A 25,491-nucleotide genomic window follows, 5' to 3' on the forward strand; every position below is an offset into this window, starting at 1 on the left:
TCATGTGCTAAAATGACTTCATTTGTTTTCATAAAACATGGGAGGAACATCTGGCAGGACAGGAAAGGATTCTGGAGCTTTTTAAGGCAGAGCTGAAGTTAGCAGGAGGGATTTGGGGGGTGGATTTTTTTCTGGTTACTTGTTTGGCTTTGGCAAAAGGGTACATCACATTTCTAGGACTTAGAGAAAATGAGCTAGAACCTCAGAGTCCAAAACTGGATGGAAAGGTTTGCAAGGTTCCTACAAATCTTGAGAAAGTATAGTATTAAAGATCTGAGGAGTGTGGATTTTAAAAGATTAAACCAAAAAACTGCAAAGCAAGCATCAGTATTATACCACCTGCAACAACTCCATCCATTTGGAAGAAAACACCAAAAAGCTTCTGAGTCACTAAAATCAATACTTCTATTCCCAATTCTATGCCTGAGTGACTGGACTGATCCAATCTATTTGTGGCAAATTTGTGATGCCTCAAAGGCTATTTATTAGCATTTACACTAGAACAAGTTATCTTGATAAAACGAGACAAACATCTCAGGGAAATAATGTACTCTGCTAACTCCACGGGGATAATTTTCAGTACTAGCGGAAATCCTGAAAAGCAAATCGTAGCTGCCTTTGCTCTCACTCCACAGCCCGTACGGAACAAAGAGCAGTGCTAACAAGCGCTGCTTAACTAGTGGCAATAACCAGCCCATGCTCTGTCCCCCAGGACCCAGCGCAGAGGTGCACTGCACTGCACAGCACCTCACACCCCAGCTGTCAGAGCTACCCCAGCGGACTTTTCAGGTGGCGTTGCCCTACAAGGAGCACCCGTAGCCCCTACTCTCAGCAAAGCTCCATGTGCAAGCGTGAAAACACTAACATGCTAGACTATTGTCGCTAGAGCAACAAATACGTTTTCTTCAAGAATGGAATCAGATATTCTTCGTTCCAGCATGGGAGTATGAAAACAACCTTTCTTCCTAATGATCACATAGTTTTCCATTTGGTAAATGGATTTTTCCCGTTCTCCATGTTTCAAACATGGAACGAAAGTCACTGGTTTTGGTTAATTTATCTTACTGGGTTTTCCTTTTATTTAACTCCCAAAATGTAAATACTGAGTGGGTGAAAGCAGAAACTTTAAAACACAACACAACTTACGAACTAAGATACCTGTCATTTTTCCCACATTAGTTTCCAGTTTCTCTGTCCAATAGTATCCATGTTAAAAGTCCAATCATATAGCCAATCAAAACTTTCATGGACTATCCAGAAGTTCATTGCTTTAACAACATAGTAATACAATAAAAAGATTTCACTTCGAAGTTTTGTTAACATAGAAATACGTAACTGGTTGAGCTACTGAATGCAGAAGCCTGCTGGTACCATCAACTATCATAGGCAACTTCCTGTAATTTATCAAGAAACATTTTAAAAATGGCACGTTCCCTTCACTATTCCTACCAAAATCTTTTTCTGTGATACTTCCAATTTGAAGCTGACCTTGCTCACCTGGCTTTAGACTTCTATTTTTGTGAGAAACGGGTTAAGGCTATTACTCAATTTTCATAAACCAATACCACAAATACAAATGTAGAGGCTGTTCCTCCTATATGAGTTTAAAATATACAAAGTCAGAGAGTAGAGTTTTCTGACAGTATTACTGGAATTCCTGCCATGCAATAAAATGCTGTAAGAGCATTTAACTGATAACATAATTCATGTTACCAAATAATAATAATGTGAAATCAAAATGATTGAAGTCTTACTGCAGACCAAGACACAGATAGCTATAGCTTAAAATTACTAGCGAAGTATTGAAGATAAGTGGATTCTTAAAGAACGGCATAATGACAGCAGGAGTTAACTTATCAGACAAACTTTACAGTCAGAGATAAAAACAATTACTTTAAAACTTTTAAATCTCAAGGTTAATATAAGATTGATAAACTAACTTTGTCTTCAAATTGGTAGCTATGTCACACTAAATGTTTTTTCCATACACAATTGAGGCAATTATCTCCATATTACTAGCATTAGACAAAATCAGTCATATTAAATTGATTAAAATGACCTTTTGACAAAAGAAAGCATAATTAAGTACAAAGAATTATCATTCAGCTGCATCTTTTTTCTTGCAAGAATTATATCTTAGCTTAAATCTATACAACCTTTTATACTAGAATAATATACAGAAACATTTATGAAAAATCAACAAATGACATGGGGCTACTGTAAATGTATGCAATGAGAAAGACAGGTCATAAATGCAGAATGACCTGGACTTCTTGCTAAACTGAATCCACAACAGTCCAAAACAACAATTAACATCTACCTCGGGTCAATATCAGAAAGGTCATGTGCTTAAAGTATGTGCACACACATGTATGCACCTGTGAAAAATGTAGGTCACATTATGGGAAGTCAGACAGCATCCTAGAAGAAAAGACACCCCAAAAGGACTTTGGATCTGCATGATATGCAACCTCAGAACCCATGTTTTGGTCCAACAGTAGCCAAGAAGCAGTGCATGTTTTTTGACTTGACTGACAACTGAGAGGCAGTTCTTGGACATCTTGTAAGACTGTGCATACCTCTGGCCACCTCATCAGAGAAGCATTAGGGGCATGGATCAAACAGAGCCTGCTTGGTGTCCTATCAAGCTGGCAAGCCATGGAAAACAATGTGGGAGAGAGCTGGGAAAAAGTCCAGGGAACACTGAGGATGCTGCTGGATAGAAACAATAGAAATCGCTAATGACCCGCTTACCAACTGAACATGGAATTAGCAGAATGGTGAATAACCAGGTAAACATGATTTTCAGTGCAGTATCATGGCCCAGAAATTGTAAATTATTTTAATGGAGGGATGGAGTATAAACGCAGTAAGTATTTTACCTGGTAAACAAATTTAACTGGCAGAACAGTTAGTTCAGCTTTGAGATATGCTCTCTCAACAGAATGCTGACAGACTGGAACAGGTTCAGAAAGCATTCATGCAAACGATTTTTTCATGAGTAAAATGAGAGACCTGAGGAACTCAGTATATATAACTTAACAGAGACAGTGTTACATGATTCGATCATCAATAAAATAATTGTAATGAGAAAAACTTTATTCACTGTGTGACTTTTCTTAGCCCAGCTGACAAAAGACAAAGCAAACAGAGAAACTGATAACAGGAAAATTCAAATTGAACATAACACATATTATGGAATAATGCATAATGGAGCTAGGAAGCCATTTACAAAACACCACTGATCTTAAGTTAAATACTTTTTATTAACTTCTGTCTTTAAACATTTTTATTGAAAGGAAGCTCTCTGCCAAGTCATTATGTTTTTTTTAGTCAACAAAAAAGGTACAGCTATGGAGGTAACCTGGATTATTACTGGTTTTATTAATTTACATATTAACTACATGGTGCCTAAAGTTCACCAAGAATGAGACTGTATTGTGCACTCTAGAAAAAAAAAAAATGCAAGTAGACCCTGTGCCATCATGAGACAACAAAAGGCGAGGACATGGACAGAAGTAGGTAGTTAGAAGGAAGGGTAAGTGCTTCGTGTGTCAATTACAAAAGGGAAATATCAATTGAAAATACTCCTTTTATTGCCTGCCTAACTCCAGTCCAAAACACTGCATCTGAAACAAACTCAAACCCTAAACACGAAGGGAAGAGAAACTTTCATTGCTCTACAGACCCCACAGAAGAGCAAAGCCACCCTTTAGAGGCCGTACAAACAGGCCAGTATCTGGAAAAGAGACCGTGAGAAAAGAAAATTATTCTTATATGAGTTATCAGAAGTATCAGCCAGCAAAGGTTAAGTAGTTTCTTGATCAAAGAAGATAGTAACATTATTATGTTCTGGAAGAGCAAATCATCTCAATTTCCAGAAAGCTGGAGATAAAACATGAAACTAGCATGGGCAATTGGAGTCACAGACTGCTCTACTAATCTTCATCTCTGAAGACAATGTGGAGCTTCCCTCATCTCTTTCAGGGGATAAATTTGTTCAGATTTTTTTTTTTTTTTTTTTTTTAATATTAAGCTTCCAGTTCTTCTAGAAAACCTGCTCTTTACTCTCCATAGCATTTAATCAAGACTCTTGTAAAACATTCGATGACGTTTAACAAATGTAGAAAATAAATTCCAGTAGTCACACAAGACAGTTTCATAGGATGCTTTAATCAGCACACACAAATGGACTGAACATTTTCATTCTCACCGCTCAGTGAGAGGACACGATAAATACATCAAGGAGACAGCCTATGTTTCACAGATCTGGCTTCCTGTTGGTTGCCCCTGGTGCCTGATATTTTGTAGAAAAACTTCGCTTCACCCAAAAACTTGTTACAGTAGTTGTGGCAATCAGTTAGTATACTACAGCTGGCAATAAAAGCTGTTATCACAAGATTTAGCCATTCCTGCTCTGACCAGGTTTGGTAGCAGCTGGAATGACTTTGGGATGTTAAGATCAACAGACTTCCCACCACTTTCTACTTTGTACCTGCACAGTACCCTCAAAACCCTGTATAAATCCTGAACTGAAAAGACAGGGTAAATTCTTAGCACCTGGTTTCAGTTGGTTCAGATGACTTGACAGAAATATGCATTATTTTTCCGAATGGCACAGAAAATGACAGTAAAGATTCATAGTAATCTCATGATCCTTGAATTTAGGGTAATCACAAAAAAGACACACATAACAAGATTTGACTTGTGGTGAAGTTAGCTCAAAAGCAAAAATCTCGTGGCTATACATGATGGACAGATAAATGAACAGTTTTGATCTGCTCACTTGTGTTTTTCCTGTCAACCTATTTGATCTGGCAAAGTCATCTGTCAATGAAGCAAAAGCAGCTTTCAGGAATGGCATCTTTGGTATTTTCCACGGGGGCAGAACTAAACTTCTTAAGTAATTCTGTATTATGATAATCAATGAGGTGAAATTTAACATGGAGCACTGTACAAATGGTATTAATAACGCACCACTGAAGAAGGTATTTACCGAAAATGCAACTCCCAGAAGCACCTTCATCTTCAGCAGAGAAATACTACAACAAAGCAAAAATCCTGTATCAGCTCTCAGCAAGAGAAAGAGAAAGCACCTGACTGGGTCTTCTGTCTGATATGTTAAGGAAGACATCATAGCTTGGGTTTGGCAAAACAAGAAAAGGAAAGAAAACAAAACCCTTAACAGAAATTGTGTCACCATAGAAAAGACAAGAAAAAAACGTTGACCGAGTTTTAAAACATAGCAAATACTTAGTGATAAGTAGCTACCCAAGATAGATGATTTATTTCCTACCTTTCAGTTGGTTTGGGAAAAAGTAACATTTTTGTCTAATCTTATATAATATCTTCTGCAAGGATATATAACAAGATTTTACTTGCAGTAAAATGTCTTAAAAATCAAAACTCTCTTGGAGATGTGTAGTAAAATATTCAGAAATAGCAAGGAGGTAGTTTAATGGTGCATTTCACCATTTTAATCTGTTTTAATCTGTCAACAGATCACCTATCAGATACTTAAAAGAAACATATCGTGCAGCCAGTTAAATGGTAACAATTCTTGACATTTCATATACTGAATTCTGTTCCATTTCTATTATTTTTGTCATCTCCTTTTAATTGAAGCAGAAAGGCTCAGATTACATCTGAAAAATCAACACCTGCAGGTAAAATATGAAAACTAAATTTAGGTATGTGTTATGCAAATACAACTGGAAAAAAAATCTAGTCCACGCTGAAATATGGGTTTAAGGTATTGGAATTTTTTTTTTAATCTTCTAGAACCTGACATTTCTTATTCATCTCTTCCCATTTTTCCCCTCACCAGACAGTTTACAAGCATTAAAAATGGTATTTTTAGTTTTTCCCTATGAAAGCCTTTTCAACAATACCTATGTCTAGAATAAATTTAATTATTTTTCTCCTGCACACTTGAATATTTCTGTATGCAATTTCAATAAAAATAACTTAGTAGGAAACATGAATGAAGAAGAGTGTGTGACATTTACAGCTAAGTGGCAGGATGCAGACTACCAGGAAAAGATAACTAAAGTCAATGGTGAGCACTTGCAAAACGTAAGCCAGTTTGGCAGAACCTGATACTGTACTGCAGTCGGGGAAACTAGATAACAAAAGGTTGGCAATGTGCATTCTGCTCTTTAATAGAAAAGATGTTATCAGATAAGCTAACAGCCAAATAGTCACATCGCATCTTTCCTCACAATAACATGGACAGGAATACCTGGCAGTACTAAAATTTAATGGTATTTTGTTTGGAAGGAAAACTAATTTGAACTGTATGCTAAGATGACCTTTCATTTCGAGAAAATTTAATTTAAAAACTACTCCCTTCTGAAAAGAAAGAGATAGCATAATTCCTTAAGACAATTTTCTGTAAAAATAGTAAGTATCTAGCAATTGTTAGATGTTTCATCACTATAAAATCTAAGACTATCTCACTAGTAAATCTGATACGGTTTTCTGTATAACATCTGCCAACAGACCTTAACTCATGAATTCAAGAAACAGATACAACAGTAGGTTTTGCAAATACAGCAATGTTCATGATAATGTTTAGTCTTCCTTTTACCTAAACTTCGTTTCTAGTGTACGTTTGAAACAAACCCTTTGAAGGAGCTGAAGCTCTTCAGTCTCTCCCATGGCATTTCACACAGCTTAATACCTTAGAAGAAAGGTAAGTTTTCCCCCAAATAAAGTACTGCATTATGCTTCTTATTTTGGGCCTTATATTAGGATGTACTATGATTAGGGAAAAAAAAAAAAAAAGATTTTTCTACATAATTTACATGTGAACAGGCAGTAAAAGAACGTAAGTTCAGAAGTAAGAGATATGCAGCCACTGTAAATCTTCCCTGTTATAGGACTATTTTTAAAGACAAAATAATTTGCTACATCATTGAGGACTGTGGCATAATATGCTTCTACTACCTGCTGTTTCAAAACAGGTAAAAGCTATTTTAAAGTAATTTCCCAGATTTTGCTGTAAAAAGCGAGAAGTCAGTTTCTCATATGGACAGACAGAAGGACCATGCGTCCATCATCAGGGTCTGTAGTCTGAAATTACAGCACAGACTTCTGTCAGATGAGACGCAGGGCATCAGCTGGCAACAGGGGAAAGCGTTTATCCCAGGTAAGGAAATGGCCCCTGGAGCTAAGTGCTAACCCCAGCAGCAGTCAGGGGAGCCCTGGCCCAATTTATCCCTCTTTTCTTCCACCCTGGAGGTGGGATCCGTGCCACATATTTGTGCCCCCAGAGGAGAGAGAAGGGTTGCTGAGACTATGGTTTTATGGAGTAAGCCTGGCCAGGCTGTCTGCCTCTTCAAGTTTCCCAGGAACTGCGAGAACTCTGTCTCCCAAGAGGTATTCTGAGAGGCTGAGGGGGTGTAGTTAAGGATAGGAGGTAGGACTTCACTAACTTGCTCCCCTCCAACTCACACTGCTCTATTAGCTCTGACAGCTCCCAGCATAATGCCATCTAATGCTTCGGTGGCAGCCTGAGACCCCTCCCTGGAACAGCCACATTCAGGCATTGATTTGGCAGGTTGACACCATTTTCCTGAGAAAAATAAGCAAGCAAAGGGAAATGGTGTGTCTGAACTGCTTAAACTCAACTAAACCTGAATAAAATTGGATGGGATTAAGAAAAGGTGTTTTTCCAGCTCTAGGGCCTTTTTTCTTCCAAATTTCAAAGATGTAATGGCTTTTCTCTATCCCACCCTCCCTTAAAAAGAATCTTATAATACCAAACACAATATACAGTCTACATACAGGTGTAGTAATCCACTCCAATTATAACATTCTAGACAGTGCATTTCCAGGAATTTGCATTTGAGGATTGTGACCCTCATTCTTTAAGTCTACAGTAAAGCACAGAGGGCAAAATGGACAAATGCTGTAAGACAAACTAAGGCACTTGACAGTGCAAGGGACACCCCTTCAGAAGCAAAGTCCAATTTTGTTCTGAAATCAGGAGCTGAAATACAGTCCAGAACCTGTCAAAATCAGTGAACATTACTGCTTAACTATGAGGAAGACTACGTGAAGTGTGTTTATGAAGCTCAGTCCACTGTCCAGAAGACATGTGCTAATACTATAAATAAATGATGATTTTATTGGCAGGTTCATCAGAGCCTTCATCACAACATCACTGCAACAGCCTAGAGTTGTCATGGAAGGCACTTAGTGCCCTGTACCACTTCCTAACACCTATAATAACAAAAAAAAAAAAAAAACCAAAGCTAGTGTCAGAAAAAAGCTACGGTCTGTATATTTTGCATACATAGCATGGAAATCTAGTGTAACTAACATTTTATCAATGAGAAATTTTGCACAAAAATGCTGAGGAAATGGGGTGGGTTCATACTTATTTGATTGTATGTACTTGATAGCAGGAAAAACTTTGTAAGCAAACTCACAAATACTTGTCATTTACTTAAACTACAAATGACAATGTGGGCATAATTCCTGTCCTTGGCTTGCCATCTTCTAAATTCTAACTATAAAGTACAGTTGGTGATTTCCACAGTGTTTGTAGACTCACACAAGAGTTGACAGATTTGTTTTTGTTGATGAAATTGATTCTCGTGTTCCAGGTAAGTGGTGAATGGATGGACAGATAGACACTTGGCTATGAATGTCCAGAGAATGATGAAAGCAATAACGAAGCCAGATTAGGACCGCAATTGGCATACAATCTTTCCTCAACTTTCATTATGGCCCAATATTTGCTTTGCATAAACTTTGTTTTGTTTTTCTATACAATTTTAATTTTAGGCCTTGGTTCAGTGATTCCACCCACTCTTTATTCTGGATCTCTGGAAGTGAACACTAAGTTTCTTGAATGATTTGAAAATATATAAAAAGTCACATATTTGATTAGTTATCAAAATCAAAATCTTTCTTGAATCCAACACAAATTTTAAATAAAGGAAGAGTAGTTACTAGCTGTTACACAAAACCAGCATTAAGTGTGGATCAAAAACTAACTTCCAGGAAGTATGCAATGACAATATAGAAAAGCAACGTTCATAGGAAAAAAATGTCAAAGTCATCTGAGGTTTTAATACATACATTGAGGAAGCCTTTTTTCATAGAATCATAGAACGGTTTGGGTTGGAAGGGACCTTAAAGATCATCTAGTTCCACCCCCCCTGCCCCAGGCAGGGCCCCCTTCCCCCAGCCCAGGGTGCTCCCAGCCCCGTCCAACCTGGCCTTGAACCCTTCCAGGGAGGGGGCACCCACAGCTGCTCTGGGCATCCTGGGCCAGCGCCTCACCCCCCGCTCAGGGAAGGATTTCTTCATAATAGATAATCTAAATCTGCCCTCTTTCAGTTTAAAACTGTCATCCCTCCTCCTACCACTACACTCCCCGATAAAGAGTCCCTCCCCACCTTTCCTGCAGGCTCCTTTTAAGTACTGGAAGGCTGCTATAAGGTCCCCCAGAGTCTTCTCTTCTGGAGAAGAGCTGAACAAGCCCAACTCTCTCAGCCTGTCTTCGTAAGGGAGGTGCTCCAGCCCCCTGATCATCTTTGTGGGCCTCTTCTGGACCCCCTTCTTGTATTATTCCGTGGCCAGATCTCATTTGATTCAGGGCTTTGGCCTTCCTAACCTGATCCCTGGCTACTCAAACAGTTTGTCTGTATTCCTCACAGGTTACCTGTCCTTGCTTCCACTCTCTGTAGGCTTCCTTTTTGTGTTTGAATTGGTCCAAGAGCACCTTCTTCATCCATGCAGCCTCCTGACATTCTGACCTGACTTCCTCTTTGTTGGGATGCATCGCTCCTGAGCTTGGAGGAGGTGGTCCTTGAATACCAACCAGCTTTCTTGGGCCCCTCTTTCATGCCCTGTTACTCTGCCAAGAAGATCCCTGAAGAGGCCAAAGTCTTCTCTCCTGAAGTCCAGGGTATTGAGCTTGCTGTGCTCCCTCCTCGCTGCCCTAAGGATCATGAAGTCCACCATTTCATGGTCACTGCAGTCAAGGCTGCCTGTGACCTTCACACTCCACACCAGCCCCTCCTAGTAGGTGAGAGGTCCAGCAACAGGACCTCTCACCAAGACCTCTCAACTCTTGGTCCAGGTCCAACAAGGTCCAACATGGCATCTCCATTGGTTCCTCTGTCACTTGGGGAAGGAATTTATCAATGCATTCCAGGAACTTCATGGCTCTCTTATGCACTGCAGTTTTTAAAACTTATTGTCTGTACACACAGAACTTGAGCACTCACCAAGCAAGAAGAATAATATACAGTTTTACTTGCTACTCGCTTTCTATGGTTTAATAAGACAGTTTTTGTAACTACCATAGTGATTTATATAATCCATCACTTCCACTGCACTGAATAAAAAGAGGGCTAACCCACAGTCCCATCTCATCAACCACAGATGGCTATCGACTGTTTCAAAGAGCTCTTTCCTTCCCATCCACTTTTCAGGACGAGGAGGTAGCATTACTTTTTTGTAAAGTCTTGGGTTTTTTCTTCTTTGGCATAAAATGTGGACTACTTTTATGAAAAGAAGTTCTTGTTTTTCAACCATTCTTTCTTTGAAAGGAAGAACTGTTTAGCTCTTGCCGTAGCATGTTTACTTTTGCTAAGAGGATAAAGTTAGTGCCAGGTCACCAAAGAAATATATAATACAAAGGACAAATATTGAGGAATAAATTTGAAAATGTTTCTTTTTTAAGAGCATTACCTGTTTCTAAAAAGGAATATAATTATTTTTCATAAGTGAATGCGACTGCATAGCACATGAGCCAGGCCTTCCCTCCACTGAGTTAAGAACATCTTTTAAAAGCTTCTAGGTCTAATGCTAGACCTCTGCTGAGTTACTGAAAGGGAAGCAGAGAAAGTAAAGGAAATACCTTCAGGTGTGCCTCAGTAGCTCTCTTTGAAGATCGCCCTGTGTGGATCCCAGTAACTAGACAAACTTCAAAGAACCTGTCTAATTATGCAATAGTTTATCTCAGCCATTGATGAAAGAATTGACTCTCAAAATGAACATTTTACAGACCAAGAAACCTTTGGAAAGGGTGTCTCAATGCCATTTCTATTTCTTGTAACCCATTCTTCAGTTTGAAAATATCAAGACCTACCAAACGTGCAAAACCAGGGAAAAGTGAAAAACAGAAAAAAGAGTCACCAAGCTTGCAATGGTGAAGAAACATGCAGCACATGGAAATTGTGCTTCCAGCCAGCTGTCCTTTACAAGGAAGACTCGGAAAATTTGTATCTGTCTGTGTAATGTTAAATCAAGCACCAGTAATGTGAATTCATGTGGTAAAAAGGCATTTGCATGGACAGTTTTAATGAAATAGAATACCTGATTACTTATTTGGGAAGTCTAGATATTTCCTCTGAACTCAGCAGTATCTAAAGTGCATCTCATTTGATCCTAGGCATCTATACTCACCTTTCCAGCAAGAAGAAACAGGAAAACAGGCACCTCAGGCCAAGGCTATGCACCCCTGTCTAACACAGGTATCTGAAATAGGCAGATCTAATGACTGACTGATAATGCCACCTCTCTCTTCCAACTCATTATAGCAGGATGAGAGATAACCAGCTTAAACTAAACACCTGTATTTTAGAAGGCTAACCTTGAGGGGCATAAATACTATCTTGAGTGTTTCTAATGCTTTAGGACATTTCTTTCCCAGTATTTTTCAGATAAAATACAGAAAATGGATACACAACTTTGTGCCTGCTCTGTTGCAGCATGACATTCTTCACTGAAGGCACAAGAGGTAGAGGCAATGTAGTTGATCTGTGCACCAGGCAAGTATGGCATGTGTGCAATCCAGAAAATACAAGATTATACCTACATACATGAGCAGCTGATTTTCAAAAATAAAAAATATCCCAAAATAATGTTTTTGAGATAAAAAAATAGCACTACAGTAAGTTTCCCTTAGAAGAATTCTGCACATTTTGAGATACAATAGTGACCTCTGTTTCCTCTATTTAGACAATGTTTCACAGTATTCAAAATGTTAACCTAACACTGAGCTAAAACAGGAGACAAATAAATAGCTTCATGTGCTTTTTTTTTTTTTTTGCATAATAAGAACATGTCTTAATAATTACTGTTACTACTCAGCAACCTAAATACCTAAAGGTGCTTGCCAAAATTATGTCTTAATTTTTGTCAAAAATTGCACAGTCCCTTGAAATAACTTTTGTGAGTAATTAGTAAATTTGGCAACAAAGTTCCACATTGGAAATGGGACAGAATCTTCCCTGTAGATTCTTACACTAATTACCTAAGGAGCAAAAAACCAAACAATTACAAACTTGAAAAGATATTCAGCCCAAAAAAAGCACAGTTAATTTCAGAACTAACTCAAATTGAGAATCAAGATGTGGGCTTAAAATAAAAACTATACTAAAAATTTTTTTAAAAGCAATTACAGAAAAGAGAATAAAAGTAATTGAATTAATTAAGCCATAAATACAGCTCTGTACATAAGACAAGTTTGTCCTAAGGCCCTGTCAAAAGCTTTATCAGTTACCCTGGTAAGTTCAGAGATATTTAAAAAATAGCACTCTAATGGACTTCCTGGTCTTACACCACTAAAGAAAAAGGGGACCAGAGCACAGGGCATGTGATTATCTGTACTCCCCAACTGTTAGTTCATTCCCTCATTTTGTTTCAAACTGTTCCAGCTTGCTGTTTTCAAGGTAAAATTTAAGCATAGTCTTAAATGTAGATCACTCTAGGTACCATTTCCCAACAAAACTGCAAGTGTTCAGATCCCACCAGCTCACCCCCCAGGAGGCTCACCTGCCCTCTCCTGACACACCACAGGGCAGGCAACAGATACCCATGAATAGCCTTCTTATGCCATAAAAAACATCACTTCAGTGGACCACAGCACAGTCCTTGCACTATTTAGATGCTTTGAACCAACAAGAATCATCAGTTTGTCCTAAAAACACAAAGTTGGGGCTCACTATGAAGCTGGAAGATGATGAAAAAAAAAAAAATCACATATTCTTCAGTTGAAGTTTGTGGAAAGGAGTCTGAATGGCAGCATTATCTCAAAGTTTAAGCAGGGCATAAGATTCAAGAGTATTTCTTATTAGTTTTAAAATCATAATTTGACATCCCTGAGTACTAGCTTTTATTTCTGAAAAATGGGCTATATGTTTCAGAGAAACACTGCACAGCTTAATTAACATTTAGAAAATATTTTAAGGTTCTTGGATGAAAAGCAAGATCTCATGTAAACTATGATATCACACAAAGTCTTTAATTGGCAAAACTTCAATGACTTCAATTCAGAGAATAACCTAACCTACCCATTAAATTACTGATTTGCCTAAATACAAGGAAGAATCATACACTCTCCCATTAATGAAAGACAGGTTTTCAAATGACATACTCTGGTAGGTGAGAACCATTTAGTTTACCTGGAAACTATCTCCAGAAGCACAGTACTTCAAAGCAGAGCATGAAACACTGGTATATCATTTTTTCTGGCTCCAGAAGGGTTTTCTGAAATTATGTGTAAAGGCTAGAAGCTAAAATGCTTAATCCTCTTACAATTCATTACTCCATTTTATTAAGAACAATGAGGGTATCACTGCATATTTTTTTTTCTTAAGCATATCAAGTAGGAAAAACCTAGTGTTTGACAAATAAAAACCAAGTTCATTGAAACTACATTTTCTACTGTAAGAAGGAAAACGAAGCCCCTTTAAACACTGCCTTAAGGCAATAGCCTTATAAACATTTACTTAATCAGCACTCTTAAACAAACTTACTTAACAATATTTCTCCATTACCATTTACTGTGAGAATCCCTAACTCAACAATATTGTAAATCCCTGAAAAGAAACAGTCAAGATAAAAGGCAAATAGACTAATGCATAATTGACAAAAGGACTAATGTTTAAAGAACCTGTAACACCAAAATCAGGAAAGCTAGGTATAATCTCTAGCACCTTAAAGCAACAAAGCAGCCTTACTCCAGGAATGAGAGAATTCACTGAAATAAATAATTAAAAAAAAAACAACAACAACAAAAAAAAACACACCAGAAAAAAAAAACTAAACAAACAAACAAACAAAAAAAAAAACACCAAACAGAAAAAGCAACAATAACCAAACCAAAAAAAAAAAAAAAATATCAAACAAACCAGAAAACCACCGCCCCAAGGAATTTACAAAACGAGATGCATCTAGATTGTAGCTCGTCAAAACTGGGAGAGCACGAGACATGGTCATGAAGCTCAGCATGAAAAGGGTCAACCCCCCCCCCGGCCCCGTCAACATTAGAAAAACCAACACCAAGTTCCCTTTCTGCGCGGAAAGACAGGCCAAACTACAAAACGCTGTGCCGACCGGGTACGCTCGCGAAGCCGTGGGCCAGGCTCTCCGTGGTTTATTTCCCCTCTGGTAGGAGTGATTAATTCCCATTAGCGTCAAGGGGAGGAAGGCATGCATAGCGAGGGGTGGAGGCGCTCCCGCAAGGACAACTGCCAGTGGCACTCGGGCTGATCCGCAATTAACGCTCAACGTGGTGACGGAGGCGGCAGCTGCGGGAGAGCAAAGAGCTGGGGAAAAGCGGGATACACGTACCAGAGAGAAATGGCAGTTTCAAGCAGAAGGAAAGCTCGCCGTGTCTACGGGATTTAATCGCGCGTTTTAAAGGGGAACGGAAAGGAGCAAAGGGGGGAATGATGGGCTCCAACCCAAACAGTGTCATGGGCAATAAACAGAAGGATTGGAAATCAGAAACTCTTCCATAGAGGGCAACAAGCTCCCATCATCTCAGACGCAGTGTTGTTAAGGGTCAGGAGGAAAATCCTTACTTTTAGGAATGTTTGCTGTAATCTGTTCCTTGAAAAATGACAGTTATGGAATGAATCGAGTAACTGCTGTGAAAAATCATCCGTTCTGCAAAAGGCAACTGGCAACTTCTCTGCCAGCTGGTATTTAAGAGACTGTTTTAGGTGAAGAAAAACAAAACATAATTTACAGAATACGTTCATCCAAATTCACCAAAAGGTGACATACATTTATTTTGACTGTAATTTATTAAAAACTTCTCCACTTAAATGCACAAAACCACCAGTATCACAGCTGATAAGCAATTTCTAAATCTGAAAAATATTCTTAGAAATCATGTGTGCAGATTATCAGTGCCAAAATCCATCATGTGGATCCAAGAGAAAAAAATTCATCCACTAGCCTGTTCCGCAGTAATCCTTTCAAGTTTATCCCTCAGTGAATACCCAATCAGAGTAACATACAGGAAGAGACACAGAAAGGGACAAATTCTTCTGAAATAGACCCTCAGTGAAACTTGAAAGATAAGTACATACGATTTTAGGACCATTTGTAGCTTCATATTTTAATTTAGTAGTTCCCTTCCAATCCATTTAAGAATAGAACAAAGTAGACCAAACTGTTAAGTATTGCAACCAATATTTTATAATTCAGTCTCTGTGTAAATACATTTACCTGGGGAGTTATTTACAGCACATAACACCTGACATAGCAAATCACTGCTTAGTCTCAGGTTAAAACCAAAACAAAACAGGATTACAAGGGTGAAATTTGCACATATTAAAATAAACTCACTGTATTTTTATCCTCTAAATATCCAGACAGAGCGATCTCTATATACACCTACAAAGCACATCTTATACACCTACAAAGCCCAAATTAAAAATGTGGTCACATAAATATTTATTTTACAGTTCCATTAACTACAGAAGTTTATTCCACAAGCTGTTGATCAGAGGTTCTGCAGTAAAGATAATTTCAAGCTTGATCTCAGAAACATGATGCAGAAAGGGACATGTAATCTCTACTTGAACCAAACACTGCACGTCCAACTAACATACTGAAATAAATTCTGATCCTGCAAATATTTCGTTACAAGAACATCCAGTGGAACTGGCCAAGGACGTCAACAGAAGCTCTATTTATTGACTTATCCTAAGTGCCCACAAGACAAAGATCTGCTTATCTTTATTGATAACATGCTTAGAAAGTCAGAGGAACTGGACCATGCCTACCACCTCTATTCACCAGGCCCAGCTTAGCTACTCAGATGATTTGACTACAGCTGCAGAGCAAGTGGGAGAATAGTTCAAGTCACAAGAACAAGCTATTATATTTCTGTTTCAGCAAACCTACAACACTTAACTTCATTTAAAGTGGTTAGCAACTGGAGTTTTTGAAACATCTTATCTCACCAGGCCTTTAGTCACAGCAGAAAGACAACTATTATTTCAACTAAACTGGATCAAATAATGCTTGACAAACAAGAGTCTTCACTGTAAAAATTAAGTGGCTTACTGAGAGCACCCGTGTAATTTAGAGAACTGGACTCATTTCTCATACCTCTGGAGAAATAGATTTAGAGCACGTGCTTACAGTTTTTATGTGAGACGCTTCCATAATTAAAAAAAAATACCTCAGCTGCTTTTTGCAATCTTTCTCTGGATTTGTATAATCAATTCAGCCTCATTAACATTTCACACACTCTACCTTATTCGGATTTCCTCTTATTCCGAACACGGAAACACCACTGATAGAAATCTGACACCTAGACAGAAGCTCAGATCAGTGTTCCGTAAGCATGCTTTCAAAATATCCCCATTTTGAGAAGCACTCTTTATAAAGCAGACTTTAATTCCACCTAAAACCAAACTAATTTAAATTTCAGTAGAACTACTATCTGTGTTAGCCTGTTCCCTACTCTGTCAAATCAGGTCACCTCAGTGGTAGCATTCAGTCATTCTCTTGGCTGATCCTTGAAAAAACTCTATTTGTGCTAAATGGTAGGTAGGTATATTCTCATTTTAAAACTCACCCAAGATCTGTATGTCACAAATCACACCAACGGATGCTCAATATGCATTTTATTATTCATATGTTCTAAAACTGAAAAAAGTCATAAAACTGAATGCTTGTGGTAAAGCAGGTATCAAAAAATACAATTACTTGTGCATCCTTGGTAACAGCTAGTTTTTAATTTAACTGGGTAGACAAAAATGAATGTATTTCTTCACAAATGCTACTTCAGAAAAATCCTATCAGAAAATATTCTATGTATAATGTCACTGTGACTTCACTACACTGATCTAGTGTTTCACAGGAGTGCAAAGTAATAAATTTCCAAACAAGCTAAAATGAAGTTTGGTTACATATTTCTCCATCTCTAAATTGAAGCTATTAAGTGGAAAGCAGTTTACTATCAAGCATCCTATTAACTTTTAGGATGCTCTTCCCATCATCCTGCACAGAGCCCCTCAGAACATAAATGCGCAAAGATTGACTCAGCATTTGGCACCAATGACAGGTGAGGGGGAGATGGGCTACCAACCTTTTTTTTTTTTTTTGTGCCACATCTATTCTTAGTTGTACTATCAAGGTAAAACTAACAACCTTATCTTAATCTATAATTTTCTACTATGTCTACAATAAACTATTAAGGAGAAGAAACTTCATATAAGAACCTTCAATTGTATCTGAGAAGGTTGTTTTAGCAACTGATTTGACTAATCAATGCTGTTTACACACCAAGTTTGCTAGAGTTTTTTTCTTTAAGAATGGTTTATGTTGACTTAACTTTGAAACATTAGCATAAGATGCTCTTAAACTGAAGCAAGAATGTCTAAAGACGGCAATGCCTCATTTAAATAAACTGATCTCTAAACCTACTTAATTTAATCACTACACTTTTCTTGTGTACACAAGGCCTTTGTGTTACAGCAACCTCTTGGAAAGGTGTAGGCTTCAAGGATACTGAGAGAAGAATGCTTGATGGACCGTGCACCCAAAATGAACTGCAGTTTAGGTACACAAGGCTTTGTTTGATTACACGCCCAACCCCCCCCCCCCCTTAACCAGCTTACCCTATACTAACAGCTGTTAGGAGAGTTATATTTGAATGACAAGGAAGAAGAGATTTTTATCCATCCTGTGCGTAGGATGAGAAGAAATGGATACCCATTTTGCCACCACACTGAACTAAAAGATTACAATTTAGGCAGGCCGTGGCTAGATAGATTAATATTTTGCAGTGCATGAACACACACACAGAGGAAAAAAAATAAAAGCATTACTCAGCAAAAAATTTGCACTTACCAAAAGGGATTTCACTTCCACAGTCTATGCCTAAGCAAAACGAACAAAAGAACATCTTGGTGAAAGCAGATCTCATGTACAAGCAACCTGCGTAACGAGCTTTTCTCTAGTAGCACTTGCCTTTTCCCATATAATAAAAACCTATGTGGATGATGACACTGCACACACTCCTGTTACAATGCCTTGGGAGAAAACTGTAAGTCGGTGAGGCTGTGCCCCACCTTGCTTCCTTCACTGACAGGGGCCTGACAACCCTTGTGCCCAGGGCATGCAGCTGTGGCTTCCCCTCTCCCGCCAGGTTAACACTGTCATCGCCAGCCACTGGGCAACTCAGATGGCTTGTAAAGAACTCCGCACACCTCCTGCCCATGTAATTTGTCTCTTGGGAGGTCTCTAGCTTCTTAGCCTTTTGAATCCCGCAGTGCTTTACTTCCAGATTGCTCTATACCCTCCTTTCCAATCCCTTTTATGGCTTCTTCAGATTTTTCGATTTGTGCAAAGTATGAGAGGCAGCTTCGTTCATCTATTGGTTTCTCCCTTACTATTCTATTCCCTCAGTTTTATTTTCACATCCAGATCAATGAATGTCAAAGTGAGATTCATCTCTCCTTTTTCCCTATTTTATACCTCCCACCCTGTGCCTATTCTCTCTCAGATTTTTCTCTCCTGCCTTTGATTTTTCCCCTTTCACTTCACCTTCCCTATTTGGCAAACAATAACAACTGTCTAGATTCCCTAACAGCAGAGGTGAACCTCCTCTCTTCATCCAGGAAACAGGACACTGATTTAAGTGTAAGGAGATGCATAAAAATACAGCTGAGCACCTGCACAAATTAGATACCGACACAAATCCCAATTCTTTTTGCTATACCAGGTCACACCAATTATTAACAAATTATTATTTCCTGCCCTTTATGCCTCTTCTCTTTCACTTTCCAACAGAGATTTTCAGAGGCAAGACACAATTTCCTCTAGTCTACACCAGTACTTTACTTGGCTCTACATGAAAACGGAATATGTAAAAAATACTAGGCAAAACCCTCACATTTTTCTTCGAAAGCATTAATCCACCAAATCTGTAAAATGTTTTCCATGTGTCACGGCTGCCTCAATTATCTTTATTGCTAAAAGTGGCCTGCATCAGAAGAAGGGAAGATGTAGACAACTAGAAAATAAAGCTGCCGGGGGCACACTGACGTCATCTACCTAAAGTACAGATTACATAGATTCAATAAATCTATAAATATGTACAAATTACATATAGCTCTGTAAATTAATGCATGGAGGAGCCCCAGAATGATAGAGGGCATACTAGAAAACTGCTGGAAAGTTTCCTGGTGTGAAATTGGTCCATGCCAACCAGGGCCGTGCCTGAGCAGCTCCCAGGAAGGATGGGGCAGTTGAAAACAGCCCATGGCCAGGGATAGGAAGCTCAGATACAGCCAGAATTGTTGAAGAGAGACAAAATTTCCAGTCACTGGCCACTCCGCAAGAGCTGGCCTTGGTATTCAGGGACATTTTTAGGCATACAGATACAGCCAAAGAGATTTCCAAAGGATTTGACATAATTTTCCCCCACCGTTCCTGTTTTGACACCCTATCCTACATCAACCCAACCCCAATGGGTCTGTCACTGAGAGAGCTCAGAGACATCATGTTACCAATACCTTCCTGGTGTGGCTGGGAAATCTTTTCCTTTCTCCCTTCAGACTATCCCTTACAGCCGAGACAATCAACAGACTTCTGCAAAAAGATGAAAAGCTAACAGGAGTTTCATTACCTCCTGCGTGATTTCATTTATAAAGCACATATGCAAAATACAGTCCTTTTGCTAGAGGGAAAAATCCCAGTTCACTTTTGGCTCTCTCTGAACTCCACACCCGCCTCTGGTGTCAGCCGTGGTCGTGGGCGTTCAGTTTGATCCAAGGTTTGGCATCGACCTTCTATAGCTCTTCAGTATTAGTGTATTTGGATAAAGTATTTTCCATCATCTTATTATTGTTCTGACATATTCATTTAGCTTTTTACATAAGCAAACTCTCATTTACTTTAATTTACTGCCAGAGTAAAGAACTCAAGAGTTTGGACTATTATTTATTTATTTGACCTGATCTCTTGCCATACATGGGCAAGGCACTCTACAGATAAGCACATCATGCCCTAAACAGGCCAAGGGGCTAGGCAGTAACAGATTTTCTTGCTTTCGCACTTGATTTCACACATGTGGCATGTTGTTTTCTTTTGTGGCAATATTCTGTGTCTGTGTGTAGTTAGAAGGGTGTTTTTGTTGCGCAAAGCTCATTCTCAAGCAGAGTTCAGATGTGAGGAAGACTGGAAGGAGGGGGTTCTGAGAAACTAGGAGGAGGACAAGAGAGCTTTGAGCCACTCAGGAAGTAATTTCAAGAGTATTGGATAAATATCACACTCATGAAAGGACTAAAAGGAGGGGGGGGGAAAGAAATGAAACAAAGAAAACCAAACCCTGCTCTGTAACTTGCATAATGCATCTTTCTAAAGAGACAAACATATAAAAGCAGAAAAACACATTTGTATGTGAGCTCCATTTACTACATGAAACCGACTGAAAAGCTATTAACAGCACCAACTTTACAGAAACATACTGTTTTCTTACTGAGAAACTTGTTGGTCTTTTCCTTTATGCTTCTGAGCCACCACACCTGCCCATAAGACCAACGTAACTTGTAACACAGTTCTGCCCTATATCAGAGACCCAAGTGTTTGAGTGAGCATCAGGGTATATGCTGTGTTTTCAGACCTCAGTGGAAGTGAAGATTTCTGGAACAAAATACACAGCAACAGTGACATCTTTCACAAAAGCTTAGTTTCCCACCTAGAACCAGTGCTAGAATACTGCCACGAGAACCGTAAATATCCTTTGTGCTTATAGGGCCAGATCTCCCAAAGCAGCTCCTAACACGGCCCCTGAAAGAAATATGTCGTGTGCGCCAGAATTTCCATTTTTGTCAATAGCAAGATATCGGCATATGCACTGAGTCACCACTGATGATCTCCCTGGCCGGACACACACACATCCAGATAGAGAATTTGCCTGGGCAAAGCTTGCAATAGATCATTTTTCAGATGGAGTGAAAGATACGTTTCATTTGAAGCCCTCGGGTACTTTAGAAACAAAGTCGTTCTAAAGAGGTCCATTTTTTTATCACTGTATCAGTGTGAATAAGGTAGAATAAGTAACTAGGATAAGATTATACACAAAGTACTTCACAGCAAAAACAGAGGCATAGGAAGGCTGTTGTTCTCCCTTTGAGTCTTCAAACCTTACACAAGCGAGCACCTTCTTCTCAATATCTTTCTTTTACTTGCTATACTGAATTTCCTGGACTCAAGGCAGACTTAACTGCAAAATAGCTGCTGTCCAACCACAAAGTTAGTTAAAATCACAAAAACCCCACAACTCTACCAACACACTTTGCCACCTGCCTAACAACATCATGAAGGCAGTATTACATATGTATGCCTATAATGATTGACACCGCGATGCAATGACACTCAGTATTTTACAAACATTGATGCTGACCACCATAAATTTTTAGACTGAGTCAGAACAGAAGTATTTAGGACAACGATTCATTAGTTGTAAGTAAAACAAAAGAGTCAAAGGACAAATTCTGGCTGTATAGAAGCCAAGAGTAAAATTTCTCCAAGATTTTAAGCAAAAAAGTGAAGCAGTAAAAGGACCTCTGACCAGAGCTTCTGCTTCACCAGGCTATTTGTATAGTTTTACCACATTAAGCTGTAATACAAGCCAGTTTTCATGAGCGCCTTCCTCAAAAACATCTTTCTCACTCAGAAATAGTTCTTGTCCTCAGGAACTCCAAAAATCCTGTTATTTCCACCCCTTCTCCAAAACCAAGAGGAAACAAATCTCCTCCTTTCACTCCTCCCCTACCTGCTGTAGAGGTTCCTCTTGGCACCAGCAGTGCAGGCAACAGACCATCCACGAGCCTTTACTGATCGTGACATGGGCAGGCAGTGCTCCTTCAGGATTTACTGGTGGCAGCGACAGGAACCACCTGCCTGCAATATTCTGCTTATGGCACGATCAACCGAGTGGAAACTGGGTCACCCCTGAATGCAGAAGATGACGCAGTGGGGGTATGCAATCGATTCTTGCAACAAAGGGTTCACCACGTGTTGCCAAGTTTAATTTAAACCCTCAGGGCTTAAATCTGGCAACAAGTTTCCCCTCTGATAAAGGAAGAATCGTTTTTTTCCCTTTCGTTTTTGGAAAATATGACAGAGGCAGCATCCCAGACAGCTTCCATATACCAGGTACCTTCCTACACTCTAAAATGGTTAGGAAGAAGGCATATTTAAGCAGCAACACAGAGAGAGAGAAGAGATTGCGCTGGCTAAGAGACTCCCGGCACCAGCCGGCAGGTCTGCAAACTCTGTTGGGTGCTGATGCAGTGCCCCCACCTGCACTCCCGCTCAGCCTGCCAGGAGTTACAGGATGAGAATTTTCTTCCAGCAGCTGCCCCAGGCACACTGGGCACAGGTACCTGGGAGAGCAATAACCACCAGTGGGAAACGTTAAAAGCTGACTTCGGCAGATTTGAAGGGTAAGGAATGAAAGATGAATTAGTGCAACATTTCTTCTCCCTAGATTTTGTCTGACGTGATCACATCACCATTCCTGGAAACACCTTGAATTGCTGATTTGCTAATACATGTTAGTAATTTAATTTTTTTTTAAGATTAAAAGATTTTTTTTTTTTTTAGGCTCCCTAGACTTGCTCTCCAGTAGAGGTAGCTGTATATTGCATTCTAATGATTTTAGTGATCAAAGTAAACCACTTCTGTGTTCATGGTCATTTTTGAAAGTGAAAGGGAGATAAAATTAAAAACCAAAAATCTTCCACATGCTATTCTGCTGTAAATCTCTCTAGTTTACACAATAGATAGGAGAGAGCAAAAACTACTACTGGAATATAAGGAACAGTTGTTGGAATGGAAAACAAGAGTTTGTGTGGATGGCTTGCTTCATTAAATGGATAGCATAAAGATTTTTATTTTTCAGCATAATAAAACATTTTTATTGCTCAATAATCTTTTTCGCTATTAAAGTTATTAAAAAGCTTTTACACGATAAGTTGTCAGCATTCTATAGAGCAAAAAAATCTGCTAAATCAATGGGAGGCTGTCATAAATGTCAGTGCTAAGCAGACACCGGACTATTACTTTTTTTATTCCTACAGTTAAGTAAATTCTCAGTACGTCAAAATGTACCTTACAAGAGCAGATAAAAAAAATATATATGAGAAAAGCACTGAATGAACCAATTCATTATGCATCTATTCACTACTAAGTTCTTCCTTCTTCTGTTACTTTACCAATTAAACCTTCTGGATAAGCTTTACATTTAGTCAGACAAGCTGTCTCCTACAAGTAACAAGTATATGGTTTTAACTATAACATGATGCCTTTCAGTACACAAACACAACACAATTACATTTTTCACTAGCTAGATTATAAGGGAAACTTTGTGATTTCTGCGAAAAAAAAAATGCGTAAGAGGTAATGGGAAAAAAAATGTGAAATGAAAAGCACATTTGAAAGTGAAATACATAAGTAAGCAGACAGTCATGTATATGTGTGATTTTTTTTTTATATATATATAATGCAGTGTGCTGGTTAACAGCTCAATCAGCTGAGAGCAAATGATTATTCAGCATCAATAACCCCTATTATGAGTTGTGAAAAGATTTTTTTAAAAATCAAACATGCTTAAATATCAGGACAAGTATGAAATTACTGAAAAAAATTAACAAAAGCTTTCTGATAAATCTAATTTCACATGTGTTCGTAAGCACTTCATAAGCTTTGTTCTGCAGCTAAAAAGACTTTAATCTGAAAAGCGCATCAGATAAAAATATTCTCCTTAGCCCCTGTGACATAGCTCATTTTATAGATCTGCTGGTTTGAGGGTTCTTTTTAAGTAATGAATACAGCTCTAGGTTAAATCATTGGACACCTGTGAGGGAGGAAGAACAAAGGAATACTCAAAGCCGCAGGGAATTGCCATATTCTCTATTTTTGCAATGAGATAAACTACTGGAAGATTCTGACCGAGATGCAGAACAGCACCTGCATCCAACCCCATACTCTCAGAAAAACTGGTGAGGTTTTCACTTACTTGCAATTGTTGGTGATGATTTGGGGCCTGAAGAAGAAACTGCAGAATAAAAGAGCAGATGGAAACCCCAGAAGAGCAGATGAAGAACTGCCAAGAGTGACTGAGGTGAAACAGAGCCAAATATTTTTATCAACTCCTAAAACAAGACATTCTTGGTAGTGAGATCAGAAGCTGAGCAATCACACCAAATTATGCTTCAACCTGAGATGAAAATAAAATGTAATAGGAAATTTCTAAATATGTCCAACAAAACCAGAGACAACCTTATAACTTACAAGCTCTGGAAGGGAAGTCCACTGGAAGAAGAAAAAAAAAAAAAAAAAATCCTGGCTATAAAGGGGAGATGCCACACAGCAATTTTGTTTCACAGAGATAAGTGTGGCTTGTAAGATGAAAGTTACTTATCTGTTATTGTTTAATGGAGTGTTTGTTGTGCTGATGGGAGGCAAAGGTCAGACCTACACTAAAGAAACTTTAGCTGATTATTCAGAAGTCAGGGTTCAAGTTTTTACTGCTGGGGCTTCTATGAACAAGATTGAATCTTGGGTGAACTGAAAGGTAATGTCCAGTTCCAGACGACTGGTGCACAACAGCCTGACTCTGTGAGGTGCACTCCTGGGAAAGATGTCCGTGATGGGCTGACAGGGCAATAAAAGCTTTCTGGGACAATTCAGGAATAAGCATGTCTGATCAAAAAAAAAAAAAAAAAAAAAAAAAAAAGCCTCCCCAAATTTCCATTCACCAAATGCAAAAAAAGAAAAGACTGAATTCTGGTAATTTCCCCCTAAAAGGAGAGGACAGAAATCCTGGGATTCATTAAAGACTTCTGCTGAGTATTTTAGCAGGCGGATCTAAAAAGGCTCTGTATGCAGACAAAGGGTTTTTTTTTTTTAATTTAAAAAAAAGCCAACAACAAACCTACATATTGTCCTGAGTGGGAACAAGAAGGACCAGTGTCGAAGACAAGATACAAATCTTGAAAGTGAGGAAATGTAACACTCCCTTTTGAACCTAAAACTATCTGGAAAAGTGATCAAGCTGTCAGGAGGGACCTATATGTTTTAGAACACAGCATTTGTACCAAAACCTGTCCCCGACATGCAAAAAAAAAAAAGCTGACCAGCTGTGTGGGGGACCATTTAATTGGGCTAGCTTCTCTAGTACCCAGCAACCACCCAGCAAAGGCATAGCTT

At 38.7% G+C, this 25,491-nt stretch overlaps 1 protein-coding gene across 5 annotated transcripts in view; it reads right to left on the reverse strand.

Moving 5' to 3' along the window:
* Window positions 1-25,491, reverse strand: part of TLL1 (tolloid like 1) — a 141,110-nt gene that overhangs the window by 95,163 nt on the left and 20,456 nt on the right. Inside the window, exon 1 of one of the 5 annotated variants that reach the window (XM_042808324.1) lies at window positions 13,428-13,442. The exons of the other annotated variants lie outside the window; for them this stretch is intronic. The gene's annotated coding sequence lies outside the window, so the exon portion shown is untranslated. Of the gene's footprint in view, window positions 1-13,427; window positions 13,443-25,491 lie in introns of those variants that run through there. 5 annotated transcript variants of the gene reach the window in all.

The sequence above is a fragment of the Tyto alba genome, unplaced genomic scaffold (genome assembly GCF_018691265.1).
Source record: "Tyto alba isolate M040663 unplaced genomic scaffold, T.alba_DEE_v4.0 Super-Scaffold_6, whole genome shotgun sequence".
Lineage (NCBI taxonomy): Eukaryota > Metazoa > Chordata > Aves > Strigiformes > Tytonidae > Tyto > Tyto alba.